Source organism: Vigna unguiculata, chromosome 3 (assembly GCF_004118075.2).
Source record: "Vigna unguiculata cultivar IT97K-499-35 chromosome 3, ASM411807v1, whole genome shotgun sequence".
Classification (NCBI taxonomy): Eukaryota; Viridiplantae; Streptophyta; class Magnoliopsida; order Fabales; family Fabaceae; genus Vigna; species Vigna unguiculata.
The window spans coordinates 24,785,439-24,802,266 of NC_040281.1; positions in this window are offsets into that span (position 1 = coordinate 24,785,439).

Sequence of the window (16,828 nt, forward strand, 5' to 3'; positions counted from 1 at the left end):
AATTTTTTCCCCAATAATAATTAACATTTTATTATTTTCCACGTATGTTAGATCAATATTATTTTTAACTTAATTGCATTTCATAGTCATCTTTTTTCTTTCACAGGAAACCTATATTGGCATTGTTACAACAGAAAAATGTTCATGTCTATTATAAATTATTTATTTTTCAAAAAAATATTATTATGTTTCTCATTTTTTAAATTTATAAAAAATTTAATATATTTTTTAAGTTAACAAAACAAAAATGCATGTTACCGCTTTTGAAATATATTTGTTAGTCACACTATTTTATAATAATTGTAATTTTCAAGTGTAAATTTTAGGTTTCCTTCTAGGGTCTTCGGTTGCTTCCAGGGAATACTTAGAAGGTTTCATGTTAGTAATGCAAGTGTTTTGTTGCAGTGATTATCATTTTGTTGCCGGTTTCTAGGGCAAAGAATTTTATTGCTCCTCTCTCCCCATATGCTTTGCTCTCTGTTTTTTTGTAAATTTTAGATTGGTTTACTTCATTCCATGCATGTTGTGTTTCTTGTGAGCACTCTTCTGTTTGTGGTAGCTTAATACCCCAAACCTTAAAAAGTTATCGGATTGAAGGAATTGTAGAGTTTTTATAGTATGCAGTCCATTTAATTTTCTGCAGTGGGAGTTTTTTTAATCAATAGTTTTGCTGTCAAAAGTATAGAAATGGACAACTAATAGTTATTTGTTTAATTATCTCTCCATTAAAAAATCACAAATGAGTCTATTCTTTGTTCTTCATCATCTTTTACTATCATGTTTTACTAAGTCATCTACAAGTGTAATGGTCGAGATCAAATACAGTTTAAATATTTATTCCTCTTTCTAATTTAGACGTTTTTTAAAAATAAAACCGTAACGAGATACGATATGAATATTAATCTTCTAGTTAAGAGTAAAGAAAGTTGTCGTCTCATAATAGATGTCAATGTTCCGATTTCACTAATCGGGATACAAAGAGAATAAACTGAGCTGAACACCCTTAACAAAGAACTTAAGGGACCAACAAAGAACTTAAGGGACCGATAATTGGTATGTAGTACAAATCACCATAAATCCGAAGTATTGGAAGCGGTAACATCATTATTATTATCGATGCAACTGTTGTTTCCGGTCTCCTCTACCTGCGTCATTGTCGCTATTGCTACTCCTAGTTCCCGTGTCAAACTAGATAGAATGGTTTGGGGGTGGGATTTGTCACATGGAGAGCTTCACACATGGTTATTTCCGCAGAATTTGCTAAGACACTTTGGAAATGGGGCTAGTGAGACAGAGAGGAATGAGTGCTCTTTTTCGGAGAAATAACATTTTCGGGTACTGTTGAGGCATATCCTTTGTACCATTATGTACATTCCAAAATCAGTTCACCAATACTTCTAATTTGGGTCTGAGTGCTGAATGGCTTGATGTTGGATTTGGAATAAGATGTGAGTCTGGATTGATTGGGTGGGTTGGTTGGTGTTATGAATATTAATTGAAATTTCTAAATGAAGGCAATGATAATTGAATGGGAAAAGATAGGGCACTTTTCTAGGTAATTTTAGTCATATCCTAAAGCTATATCTTAGGTTTCTAAGTTTAAGTACCTAATATCAGTATTACAAAGTGATGAGACAATAAATGAATATGCCACACATAAGCTATATCTTAGATTGATGTTTTGAACTTCATAACTGCACACTTGCAATGGAATTCATGTATCTTATTGACTGTTCATTATTTCCCGTTTTGGTCTTCTAGCTGCTTCTTCAATTCCTTCCAATTAAGCATTCTCATTATCACATTATAAATGTACTCTTTGGCTCTGTGACTATTTGCTTTTTTGTTTCTAGTTTGAGTGATTTTGTGTGGTGGAAATGTCTTCTCAACAACAGACATAAATATGACGTCGATTTGCATGTGTAATTTTGGCCATCTTAAAAAATAGAATAAAATTATATAATCCTTGAACGGTACAAGAGATGGCGTCATAGAAAGGACTTACTATTGATAAGGAAAATCTTGTCATATAGTATAAGTTCACTAAATGCTATCATTCTTGTAATCTCAGCTTTTTCTCTAACAATTTTTCTCATCTTTTTTTCAGGTTCTTACAAATTATTCTTTTTCTTTTAACCATTATTTATTAAACTTAAAAGACTTGAAGGTGATTGTAACTGATGATATTTGTTTCTGAAATTGTATCTATTATAAAATTTTGAATTTGAGATTGCCGTTGAATGTTGTGATGTGAAAAGTCCATTGTGGTGGGCTTGGTTTGAAGAGTCTGTGGAAAAATTGGGCTAAAACTTGCTGCACCCCTTCAAATTTCCTCCCACCCTATCAAACACTTCCCGGCGTAAGAGGGGCAGTGGTTGATTGTCGGAAAAAAAATTCCGGAAGGGTAAAATTTCTGGAAGGGTTTATTATGTTCCCCAGAATTCCGGAAGTGATAAAATAAGTGATGGAAGGTAGCAAAAAAGTATGGGGTGCAGGAAATAATACCCCAAAAGTTTATGGTCTAAATTGACTGGATACTTTTGTCATAGGTGTCTATCCTCTAAATGAATGATTAATATAAAGTCAAAATATTATTTGATAGGTTTAATTATTTATTTTTCTGATAAATTTGAAAATATTTGAGTTTATGATAAATTTTTGTGATCTAATAAATATTCAATAAATTTAATTTTTTTATTAAAGTCATGTTTTTAATATTTTTCTATTAATCAAGTGATAGGACCGATAAGTGACTTACGTGATTGTTATATTGTCAAGTTATATTTATTATATGTCATTTTATTAATTTAAAATTTTATAATTTATCAAAGATTTAAAACATAATTAAATATATTTTATATATTATTTTATTTTATAAAATAATAATTATACTTAAAATTAAATAAAATATATAAAATATACATGAATTATAATTAATATATATATATATATATATATATATATATAAAGCTAAAATTAGTTTTTGTCAATGTGACTTAAATTGTTAGAATAATTAAATGTGTTTTTAATTTTTAATCTAAAATTATTTTTAGTTTCTTTTTCCCTAAGTTTATTAAAATGACTAAAATGGTTTACATAGAGTTTGGTCCAGTTAAAAAAAAAAATCTAATTTATTGAGAAAAGGGAATGAGTTGGGTCTTGACACAGTTAGGTCGGGGGCTAAACAGAGATGATGGAAAATTATCGGGGTAGTTACAATTTTAAAAAGTCATGTACTATGGACTTAAATAAGTTTTAGGTTTTATTTATATTTTAATAATTTTGTATTATTCTATCAATTTTTAATATAATAAATTTTTATTAAAACAACTTACTATATAATAGATTTATATAAAGTTCTTCTATCATAGAAAAGTAAGGTGTAAATAAATTTTGGATTGTGTAACAATAATAGTTTAATATTTTATCCGATTCAATTATTTTGTCTTTTTAGTTTTAAATGTTTTGTAATTAATATTTCTTACAACAATTATTAATTAAAAACTATTGAAATAAAACGCTTGACAACTATGTTAGAGTAAAGTAGAATTTTTATAAGAACTACAAAATAATAAGTATAATATCAAATAAGAAAGTCTATTTATGTTTAAAATAAAATAAAATTTATAGTCGAAATGACAGAAAAAAATTATTCCATATGCTTTTTTAATTTACTTTTGAATAAATCCGTCGGTAATTTATGTACAAATTAGGTTCGCGATAGCTTTCTTAGGAACCAATACATTGCAAATTTTTCGAATAAATTACCAACATGCCTAAGCATATCTTTGTGGATAGTATGAGAACTTGTTCAATATATAAGTAACGCAAGATTATACTTGTATAGATTATACTTGTATAATTGAATATTTCAAATGTGAAATACAATTCATTTGACATCGTATATTTAATCTCAAATGTTTAATATTAGATTCAAACACTTATTTAAATAAAAAAACTGCGTGTGTATTGTTAATTAAATTCAAAATCATCGATATATACGATCAGTTATATCAACATTAGTCTCAAACTACTTCTAAATACATCACTATAAAAAATCATGTAAATTGTAACGATTTTATTATGACGGTTGTTAAAAATCGCCACATTTTATAATATAATACGACGATTTTTTAACTACCACAATTTACATGTAAAATATGATGATTTTAACCGCCACTTTTTAAACCGCCATATTTTACATGTAAAATACAACATTTTAACCGACATATTTTAATAAATCTAAATACTAAAATTTTCTCGGGTTCAAATTTCCTCTTACGTTTGAAAATTTTCCCTCTCAGTTTTTTTCCGGATTTTTTTCCCTTATTCTCAACTTTGCATTTCACTTTCACGATCCTTTATTTTGATTTCTCCTTCCCAATCTTATCTCTCGCTTCTCATTTATTTCAACATTTCAACTTCTCCTCCCAACATTTTGACTTCTCTTCCCCGACATTTCAAGTGTCCCAATGTTTAAAGTGCCTCGACGTTTCAAGTTCTCGAACCTTTCAAGCTCGAATATTCGGTCACTTCACTCTTGCTTCACTTTTTGCACCCATTTGTCTAGTGATTAGTAAGTTTAAGAAAAAAAATTGATTTAGGGTTTTATCGAGCATTTTGATTTGGCTGGAGAAAGTTTAACATAATTTTCTTTGAGTGTTTTGAGTCTTAATATCTTGGTCTCAGTCTCGTGTTGTAGGGCATTTGCACTGAACACATATCGATCAAGAAAAGGTATGGGTGTTTCAACCTTTCTTCATTTCGCTTGTAAGGGTTTTTTTTCTACTTTTTGTTATAAATTAGGGAAAATGGCTTATAAATTAGGTTAGAAATTTGGGAACGTGTGTGGATTTTTAGGATGTTTGGTATTGGGTTCTAACATATGTTGTTGTATCTGCTGCATTAATGGACTGTGGTGTGACTAGGAAGGATGCTTAAAACTTGATATGGTGGAGAGGGAGGTACAATACTATTCTCAATTTTTCACACTGGTTTTTCTTTCCTCTTCAACCATTTAGACCTTAAATTTGTTGTGAATTCTTTTTGTCTATATCATGTCTTTAATTTGGCACTTTCTAACAGATGGGAAATTTATGACTATAAGTAGTGAAAAAGTTAATAAACTCACCATGTAAGTTGATTTGTAATTTGTTCTATATGTGAAAAATTTTGAGCACGATAACGTCCTCTTATTTAGATGGCATATGGTATGATGAACTAGTTTTCGTGGTTGGATTTGTTTGTCAAGTTACTAACTTCGAGAGAATTGAACCTTAGGGCGAGTTAATATCATCAATCATTTTGGTTTTTCTTTTTCTAGGTGATTGATTGATCTATGATGTAATGTTCATGAAAATGGGTCTTTCTTTTCTAATTAAAACAATCTGAATTTTTTTATCCATCTGTATTAGTTAAGTTTCGTGATTGTTTTGGTCTCTACTTGCTCTGACATGGTCTAACTCTGTTCATAAATATCATGGCAACACTCATCTTACTTTGGAAGGCACATTGTAAAGGCAGGAAACTTCTCTTTTTTGAATGATGAATCTGATATCTTCACAGCATGTCCTAGAGTTTATTGCCATGTTCCACATCTTTCACCTGATGGTACCAAATGAGGTTGGTTTTTGTCTTGTCCCCTTTCATTATAAGTTAAAATATATTTTTTTTGTATGGAAAGTGTAAATGATTTCACTTTGTCAATCTCTTAGAAATGGTGACAGGGATGTCTTATGAGTAATTTGCTTATGCAAGACCATAAACTTATCTTATGAAATTCTTTTACAGCATGATAATGTAAAAGCTCGTTATATTATCAATGCATAAATTATTTGATGTTTATTTATTCATATTGTGAACTTTAATTGATTACAGATCATGTTGAATTACTGTATATGTTAAACCAATAGTAGAATTTGAATTTGAATTACTGCATGTGGATTTTCCTTTTCAAAAGATTCTTCTACTTTGTTAAAACTATTATTAGGTTTTATAACATTAGTTTTCACCTTTGTGGTGACAATTCTTATAATTTGTTGATTTCTATTGAAATCGAAACAAAATTCCACTTGGGTTACATGTTTAAGAAAATAATTAAGGCTAAGGTTTTTATTAACAAGAACAAACTTGTCTTATGACTTTAAAAGGTGTAAAAGTTTTAACTTTTTGAGGGTGAAGTTGAAATGTTAGACTTTAAGTACACACTAGCTCACTTATTCTGATTTCATGTAGATTATTTGTGCAAAAGGCAAAATAGGTTCAACTACGCAGGGAGCTAAAAGGCAAACACCTATACTCTAATCTTGGAGATTTTGAACATAAAGAGGTTCAAAAGGAAGGATCGTGGAATGGTTCAAATACTAGTTCAATTGACGATGGAGACAATATTGACAAATCATATGATCAAGCCAAGAGTCATGTGCATTCTTTAGCAAAAAGGATTGACAGATAAACTTTCTTGGTCACACTAGACCAAATGAACATCAACTATATTTGAGCTTTAGTATAAAAACATTTTATGATTATGATAAAAACTTAAGTTATAGAATTCCATTATAAATTTGTAATGATTTTTTTTTTATACTTGAACATGGTACTTACTATAAATTTTTTATATTTAATAAAATATTATGTTTGTTAATTTTTTGTAGTATATTCTTTTATAAATTTTAAATTTTCATTAGTAAAAATAAATTTTATTGAATTATAAAATTATAAATATACATGAATAATAATAAACAATAAAATATTCAAATCAAAAGTGATAATAGTGATGGTTATAAACATCGTAACATAATGTGAATTGTGGCGTTTTTAAGTGTCATTATTTTTAGCATATTTAATTTTATTTAAAAACTTACGGTAGTTTTAACTGCCACAATTTACTTCAGGAAACTACCACTTTATACAATGTAAAAAGTGGCAGTTGTTGCGGCGGTTCGCTTGAAACTGCCACATTATACTTTGTGACAGCACGAATTACGACAGTTTTCAAAACTGTCAAAACGTAAATTGTGGCGGTTAAAACTGTCACATTTTACGAAAATAACTGTCACAATTTACATCATTTTTTGTAGTGCATCTCTTATATAGGCTCACTAATTAAGTAAGCTAAAAATTCTCAACTTCTAAAAATTTCACTTAAGATTAGGGTTAAAATTAACTCCATGATAATACGTGTCTTTAAAACATTTTAAATTGTAAATTGTATCTTCAAATAGTTTACATTAATTATAAGTTGATTCTTATTTAATTTTTACTAGTTGCAACTTAATAGGAAGGTTAGGGTTTAATCCAATTTGTTTGATTGGACCGACTTGATCCAACTTGAATTTGACTTGACTTGATATTTTTTGTCACGTGGATTTGACATGGGTCACTCCTATCTCATCCTAAATTACTATGACATTATTTGAATTGGAACAACATCGACTTAATGCGAGTCTACTCGACTTGGCACAATGTTGACTTGACTCAACTCAACTCTGTGTGGGTCCAAATGGACTTGGTCAAAGGTTGGTTTGACTCAATTCAACCAAAGGTAGGTCCGACTAAACTCGACTTGAGGTGGGACAAATATAATTGATATGAGGTGGGACTGATAACATAGGCTCAACCATCTTGGCTTATCTTGGCCTGACTTAAACTTGATTCATTTAAGCTTGACTTAAGCCCATGCTGACTAACTTTAGATGGTGTCAATCTGACTAACTTGACCTAAGAGTTTGACCTATTTTTACTCATATTAAGTTTGAATTTGGATTGAGTAAATATTTTTTATGTGTATCAAGATTTTTCTTAAGTATTTTTTTTTGCATTTTCATTTTTAAAAAAGTAAATTATTAAGAAATGACCCATGGGTTCAACTTGACCTATGGGGCTTTTTGTTGTAATTTTGGTATTTTAGGGTTTTTTTTTATGTGGACTTTCTAACATTGTGGACTTTTTTGTCCTAATCCATGTAGATTAAGGACAAATCCTAGACAAATTGACAAGTCTATCTATAATAAAGAAAAAAAAGTAAATGAAAACAATTTAGGGTAATTCTCAACAAAATGATTTAACAATAGAAATTTGAATAATCTAAATTTTAAGGTTGGTTTCAGTAACGAGTCTTTTTATTGTTCTTTCTTTTGTTTTTATTCTTAAAATATGTTTTGTACATCGAGCGGAAGGGAAAGAAAGATGATATTAAAAAATGATATTAACAAGTCATTGTAATTGTTGACTTAGTCTCTCATTATCCTTTCTATAATTATAAATATCTTTAATTAGCTTAACAATATCTTTTTGATTATGAGATTGACTTGAACTTTGATGCATTTGTTGTTGAAGTTATCTCATACCGGTCATCATGAATGAGACTAACTTTATAAATTTGACATCTTATCTTGCCACTTATATAGCCATAATCCAAGTTTGAATCCTAATTCTTTTCTTCTCTACTAAGTTTAAGTTTAAGGAAAATGATTATAATTCTCTAGCAAGAAATGCAACTTCAAATGTGACTTGAGAAAATTTTCTCTTGAGTTCCTCCTATTATTTATTCATAGATACATGATATTTTATAAAAAGAAAAATAAACATCATTATGTATTAGGGTTTTGGTAAATTGAATACCTTAGCATACTTACCCCACTAATTGTCACACTCACCATCATGTACCATTATCCACATATACTTTCACTTCTTTTCTTACTTATTTCCTATCAATAATACTAAAACAAGGTTCCTTATGCTACCTAACCATGTTAAGGGATATAATTTGTGGGTAATTAAGTTATTCACCGATTAATTTGTGTGCATAAATATCCAATGGTAATACAATTTTTTTTATAACGATCATTCGTTAGTATATCTTATGTTACAAACACTCAAATATAGTAAGTTTAGTTAAAAATGTAGCTTTTAAATAATCACATTGTATTTTCTTCATCCATGTATATGTATGTAATCATGTGATTCATATTTACCTTTTTCATACTGTAGTTTTATTTTTCACTCTCATTAAGACAAATTTATATTAATATGCCTTTTTAATGCGTACAAACATAAACATACTTAAAAAAAAATAAAAAAAGATGGGACATATAATAATGTTGATAGTGTCATGTTTTATATTATATTATATATATATATATATATATATATATTATTTCAAAAATATTTTTCTACTAAATATTTCTCTTTTGATACACACGAAACACATTTTAAAAAAGTAAACAAATTTTGGGGCTAATAATTATTCTAGAAATTAAAAGAACACGAGTGTGATATGACCTCTAAAAAAGTTTTGATATTGACAACAATAATAATATCATCTAATAAATATAAATAATGATGTTGACATTGTCATATTGTCATGTGAATGTATAGTTGTACAATTGTTTTTATTGTAATGAAATTGAAATAATATTATTGTACATAGCAACACAATGATGCGATGTATATCTAAACCTGCATACTTTTTAAAAATTGGTTTGACCTTTAATATTCTTGACAAAACATGCTTCAAGGTATACTTTTGCTATGTAATAAAGCAATGTGTCTCCTTTATATGTAGCCTTGTTACCTATGACGTAGGTTTTTATGTAAGTGGTTTGATTTTAATTTCCCTAAGGAAACTAGCTTCTAGATGATCATGATACCCTTTTATCCTTATTATAGTTCTCTTTTTCACGAGTATAAAAACATATTTTTACAATGCACATACTACATTAATGTATAAAGATGCATAGTTATGATTTATAATTAAGAAAAAAATGTGAATTTAGTTATCATTAACATCGTTTATTTATTGTGATTTTTTGTAATAATCTCTGTAAGTCTCTTTTTGTCTTGTTACATGAGTTTGTGTCTTTGTTCCTTTCAAAGATGTTAAAATGAGTTTCAAAGTTCAAACCAACCCATTTCATCACGAGTTTAAGCTAGATTGGGTTAGAAGAAAAGTAGTTTTTTTTTTCTTAAGTGTAGGTCAAACTCAATCCAACTAATTTACCATGTAGATTAAATATATTCGAGCCGAGTTGAAAAAAAATTAACATTTTAAATGTAACTCAAACTAGTTCACTTCACTTCTAAATTAAATAGGTATGAGTCAGATTTAAAGTAGATTAATCCATAATCCACCACTAACAACCTTTTATATCTCTTTTATTAGAATTATTTATTATTTCTAATTATGTAAGTTGACAATATGATATTCTTACATATTAAAATATTGTTTAATAATATATTAATAGCTTGAATGCTTAATTTATTTGTTTGTCTAATTATCTAGGTTGACATTTTAATTTTTAACTACTATATTTATAATAATATATGTGAAATAGGTAAACACTTTAATTACACTGCTATATATAAATAGATGAGTTCAATCAATTCATATTCATTGTATTACATTAAATATATAAAGTAAAAATAAAATATTCTCAAGTGAATCAATCAACTTAATCCATCAATTTGTGATAGGTCGAGTCAAATGTATAAATTACAAATTGGTTTATAAAAAAGTAAAAGAAGTTAAATTGACTCTTTTTTAAACTCAACTACAAGTCGACTTGTGTAAGCCGAAATGAATTACTTTTATATATATCTAATTCTTTATCCCTTGTGAGGTTTGTAAACCTCTTGGTGAGGGCCACCACCCGCTATGAACTCTGTGACATCTTGTTAAATCTATTGTTTTGTGTACATAACTTTGGTTCAACGGGATAGTTAGATGGTAGGAGTGATGGTTTGAATGATTTAATTTCATTGCTAATTGCATTATGATCCATGAGTGACAATAAACAAGATGAACGAGACGCTAGAAACTAATAATCACTAGTGCAGAATTGCGTTTTTACCTCGCCTTATAGGTCTCGGTTGGCGAGGAACCGAAGCATATAACGGTGCGGTGATAATTTTGAAATTAAAGGCAACTTATAGGCCTCGATTCACACAAAAACCGGTGCCAAAAGCAGTTATAGGCATCGGTTCAAAAAAAACCGGTGCCAAAAGCAGTTATAGGCCTCGGTTAAGGAGGCCCGAAGCCAAAAAGGTTGCCAGAAATTTCAAAAATGCCATTGATGTTGGGACCTATAGGCTTCGGTTGGGGAAAAGCCGGTGCCAAAGGGGTTATATGCCTCGGGTGTTAGGGAACCGGGGCCAAATAGGGGTTATATGCCTCGGTTCTAAATTGAACCGAGGCCATATGGTTTAATTAGGGCTCAAAAATAGAACCCCTTTCTTCCTCGCGCGCGCAAGCTGCTCCTCCATTTCTCTCTGCAAATTCCGGCCACTCTCTACAAGTTCCGGCCACTCCAACAACGCGAGCTTCGTGCTGCCATTGCCACCGCCTCTCGTGCTGCCATTGCCACCGTTGCACTACCGTCGTCGTTGTCTCCTCTTCTCTCCGCAACTTCCGGTGAGACCACCATGCGAGCCTCCTGCCTCCGCCGTCTTGTCTCGCGTCCGGCCACCACCACGCGAGCCCCCTGCCGCGTCTCGTCTCGCATCCGTCCACCACCACGCGAGCCCCCTGCCGCCGTCTCGTCTTGCGTCCGGCCACGCTGCTCCGGCCAGTCGTCCCTCTCTCTGTCTCTCTGCAAGTGTTCCAGCGTCCAACACCACCATGCGAACATTTTCGTTCTTTTGCCGCAATTGTCGCGCCGCGGTTTGTTTTAAGGTAAATTTCCAACGCGTTTTTGTTTGATTTTCTATTTTTGTGTATGTTAATTTTAAATTTTAGTTATTGTGAGTGTTAATTTGGATTGAGATTGAAATTGTTTGGAGTGTTTTGATTAATTTTGTGAAAGGATTGAGTCTCAATTTAAGAGCATTGTGTCTTCAAATGTAGAGCATTAAGTCTGAATTTAAGAGAATTGTAAAAACACTATAATTAAATAGGTAATATATGATGTTAAGGAAATTGCTGTTTTTGCTTTTATTTGTTACTTATGACTTTCTCTTGTGTTTTTTGTTATCTCTTGTAGCTTTCGAACGCGTTGAATTGCATCATCTTCCACTATCATCTGCTTTTTTTACGCACTCCTAGGTTCCTAATTCTAATATTTTCCTATGATGCCAATATGTTGTTTGCTTTATATATTTTATTAATTATTTGTTAAATCATGTTTGTTTTTCTTATATGTGAGTTAGCCTTAGTTTCCCGTTTGAGATTCAATACGTAAATTATGTATTGTCCCCGAGTTTTCATTTTGAAAAAATTACATTTTTTTTAAATTAGATATAAGGGGATACAATACTAATAATTTAAATGTATTGAATCTTGAATTGTCCGATTGGACAGTTTAAGAAGATTAATCACTTTCTAGTAATTTATTAGTGCATATATATATATATATATATATATATATATATATATATATATATATATATATATATATATATATATATATATATATATATATATATATATATGTTAAAATACATATCTTAAAATTCATGAATATTTGTCAATTGTGTTTCTATTGATCTTCGGGTGCATATTTGATTGTGGTTTATAATCACTTTCATTTCGTGTATCCTGAAGGCCAATGCGAAATGCTGGCAAAATTTCATGAAATTTAAGATATGTATTTTAAAAGTAATATGTAACAATAAAATAAAGAAAGTGAATCTTCTTAAATGGGATAGGGTCACACCTTGATTACAACGTGAGCATTGATTCAAAGATTACTGAAATTGTTCACGCAATTTCAGTATGGATCGCGATTGGATTAATTTACCACGTATTAGCGTTGAGTATGAGAATGGAGTAGAGGAATTTATAAAATTTGCGCAACGTTATAAGGGGAGAAGTGATGATGAGGTGAAGTTCAGATGTCCTTGTTTCAACTGTTTGAATGGAAGAAAATTGAATGTAACTCAAGTTAGGGAACATCTTATTTGTGATGGTTTCCTTAGAAGTTATACAATATGGACATGGCACGACGAATTAATACACATTCCAACTGTTTCTCGGACTGAATATCTTGCCAATTCCTCCATGAAAGAGCGATGGGAAGAGCGACGGGAAGAGCAATTTGAAGAGCAAGTAGAAGTAGAAGAAGACAATATGGAGGACATGATACGGGATGTTGGCGCAGAAGCTTTTGCACAAGCGCATGTGTATGAGACGATGTCTGCTGATGCGGAAACTCCGTTGTATGTTGGTTCAACTAAGTTCACGCGATTATCAGCGATTTTAAGACTTATGAATTTGAAGCGACCAATGGTTGGACAGATAAAAGCTTCACAGAATTGCTCGTGCTCTTGAATGAAATGCTTCCCGAAGGAAATACTCTACCCACTCGAAACTATGACGCCAAGAAAATTCTTTGTCCGATGGGTATGTAGTATAAAAGGATACACACATGTCCTAATGATTGCATATTATACAGAAAAGAATTTGAAGATTTGAAAAAATGTCCAAAGTGTGGGTCATCACGGTACAAGCAGAAAAGAAACAGTGAAGATAATGGTCAAATAGAGAAGGAAGGATCTGCTTTGAAAGTAGTCTGGTACCTTCCAATCGTGCCCAGACTTAAGCGTTTGTTTGCAAATCCTAAAGACGCTAAAAACTTTAGATGGCATGCAACTGAGAGAAGATGTGACGGACTCCTTCGTCATCCAGCTGATTCAATGCAATGGAAAAATATTGATCAGGAATTTCCCAAGTTCGGTGAAGAATGTAGAAATATTCGTTTTAGCTTAGCTACCGATGGAATGAATCCATTTGGTAATTTAAGTACAAACCACAGTTGTTGGCCTGTTATATTATTCATTTACAACTTATCTCCTGGACTCTGCATGAAGAGAAAATACATGATGTTGTCTATGATGATATCTGGTCCAAAGCAGCCTGGAAATGACATAGATGTATATCTCAATCCTCTAGTTGAAGACTTGAAGTTGTTGTGGGTTGATGGTGTTGAAGTATTTGATGCTATTGCTTCTGAAACTTTCATGATGCATGCAATGTTATTTTGCACCATTAATGACTTTCCAGCTTATGGTAATTTGTCAGGGTACAGTGTCAAGGGTCATAAAGCATGTCCTATATGTGAAGAAAACACTGCATCTCATCAATTGAAAAACGGAAGGAAGACCATGTATCTGTGCCATCGAAGGTTTTTACAAGCTAATCATCCTTATCGAAGGTTAAAGAAAGCATTCAATGGACATCAAGAGAACGACAAAGCACCGACTCCATTAACTGGCATTCAAATTCATGAAAAAGTTAATAAAGTACATCATGTATTTGGTAAAACGTCTAAGAAGTCATCTGCATCGAGCCCTTGGAAGAAAAAATCAATATTCTTTGACCTTCCATATTGGTCGAAGTTAGAAGTTAGGCATTGCATAGATGTCATGCATGTAGAGAAGAATGTGTGTGATAGCTTGATTGGTACACTACTCAACATTCAGGGAAAGACAAAAGATGGAGTAAATGCTCGTTTGGATTTGGTTGAAATGAAGATCCGAGAAGACTTGACACCAAGGGAGGTTGGTAGGCGCACTTATTTGCCCCCTGCATGTTACACTATGTCCAGGCAAGAGAAGATAAGTTTTTGCTTATGTTTAAAGAGTGTCAAGATACCTCAAGGATACTCTTCAAATATTCAGAGTTTAGTGTCCATGCAAGACTTAAAGCTTGTTGGCCTAAAGTCTCACGATTGCCACATCTTAATGCAACAATTGTTACCTGTAGCTATTCGTGGAATTTTACCCAAAAATTTTAGACAAACTATAACGCGTTTGTGTGCATTCTTCTCTTCAATTTGTAGCAAAGTCATTGATCCTTTAAAGTTAGATGAACTTTAAGCCGAAATTGTTATCATCTTGTGTCAGCTAGAGATGTTTTTCCCTCCATCATTTTTTGACATTATGGTACATTTACTTGTTCATGTGGTGAGAGAAATCAAGTTTTGTGGACCAGTATACTTAAGATGAATGTATCCCATTGAACGTTACATGAAGATTTTGAAAGGGTATGTGAAAAATCAATATCGTCTAGAAGCTTCAATGATCGAAAGATATATTGCTGAAGAAAGTGTCAAGTTTTGTTCAGATTACATGGCAAAAGCAAAACCGATAGGAGTTCCTCACAGATCATGGTTGAACAGGTGTTCTATAAGTAACAGCATACGAGGTGTGAGTGCAGTTACCAAAAATCGCGAAGAGTTGATGCAAGCACACCTATACATATTGAACAACACAAATGAGGTAATGCCTTACTTATCTGCACATAAAGTCATTGTGAAAGAGAACAATCCAAGACAATCAGAGAAATGGCATTTGATGGAGCATAATAGAACATTCATGCCTTGGTTTAAATCTGAGGTTTTGAAAGATTCGCAATGCTCTGAGACTTTGATGTGGTTAGCAAATGGGTTGAAATTTGATGTCATTTGTTGTACAAGTTATGAAATCAATAATTGCACATTCTATACAAAGTCTCTTGATGATAAAAGCACAATACAAAATAGTGGAGTCAGTCTTGAAGCTAAGTCGCTACAATTTTCTACATCTAAAGATCAAAATCTCGTAGTAGGATCAATGACATACTATGGTGTAATACAAGAGATATGAGAGGTTGATTATACCATGTTTACTATTCCACTGTTCAAATGTAAGTGGATTGACAATAAGAGTGGTGTCAAAATAGATGAATCAGGAATGACTCTAGTGGATTTTCGAAAGGTGGGTTATCGAGACGAGCCATTTATCATGGCACAACAAGCATCTCAGGTTTTCTATGTTAAAGATCTTGCGTCTGAACATTGGTTTGTCGCTCTTCATGGAAAAAAACAGATTGATCCTAATGACGAGAATATGAGTGATCTTAATATTGCTGTCACCCACCCATTTAGAAGAACGATAAATGTTGATGAAATCCATCTAGTTGATGATGTACATGCAATTCGAGAAGATCACGATGAAGGAATATACATATGACCAATCAATAACTTTATGTATGAATTTCATATTCTTGTTAAAATTTAGGTGTTTTGTTAAATAATGTTTTATATATTAATTTGTCAGTTGCTTATTAATGTTTTTTTATGTTTTCATTTCACAGATACATGGCTGAACATTATACTTCATCAGAGGATGAAGCACCTACTAAGAGACCCACCAGAGGAGCCACTAGGTTGAGAGAGCTCTTAATTAGAAGAGCTAAAGGTCAGAAAACACATGTTGATATTAACGTCGACACTGGTGAGCCTAGTGGTCGTTATGGGGACGTCTTCAAAAGCTATTTAGGAATGTTGGCACGAGAGAGAATATCAATCCTTACGCCATCTTTTGATCATGTCACTAAAGCTGATCGGGAAATGATATGGCAAGATTTATTGGTAAATAATATTAATGTTATTAACATTATACTTTGATTTTGTTGATAATATGATAAATATTGTTGATGACATTTTCTATATTTGCAGCTAACATTTGATATTCCAAATGTGCCGACGCTAAGACAAAAATGTTTGTCATCGGTGGTTGAGAAATTTCGTGGTTTTAAGACCAAGTTGACGTCTAGGTATGTCTTTGGACATAAAAAGAATGAAAATCCATTGTTGAAATACACTTGGATTGATGAAGACACGTGGCGTCAGTTTCTTGAGCTGCGGACATCTGAGGGATGACAGGTATGTTTATTTGAAATCATCAATAGCACAATTGATAATTATGCAAAATTTTAACTAATTCATAAAGTGAGTTTTATATGTTACAGGTAAAGAGGAAAAAGGCTCAAAGCATAAGTGCTCAAAATAAAAACCCGCACATATTATCTCGTGGTGGGTATAGAAAACTTGAAGAGAAGATAATGACAGAA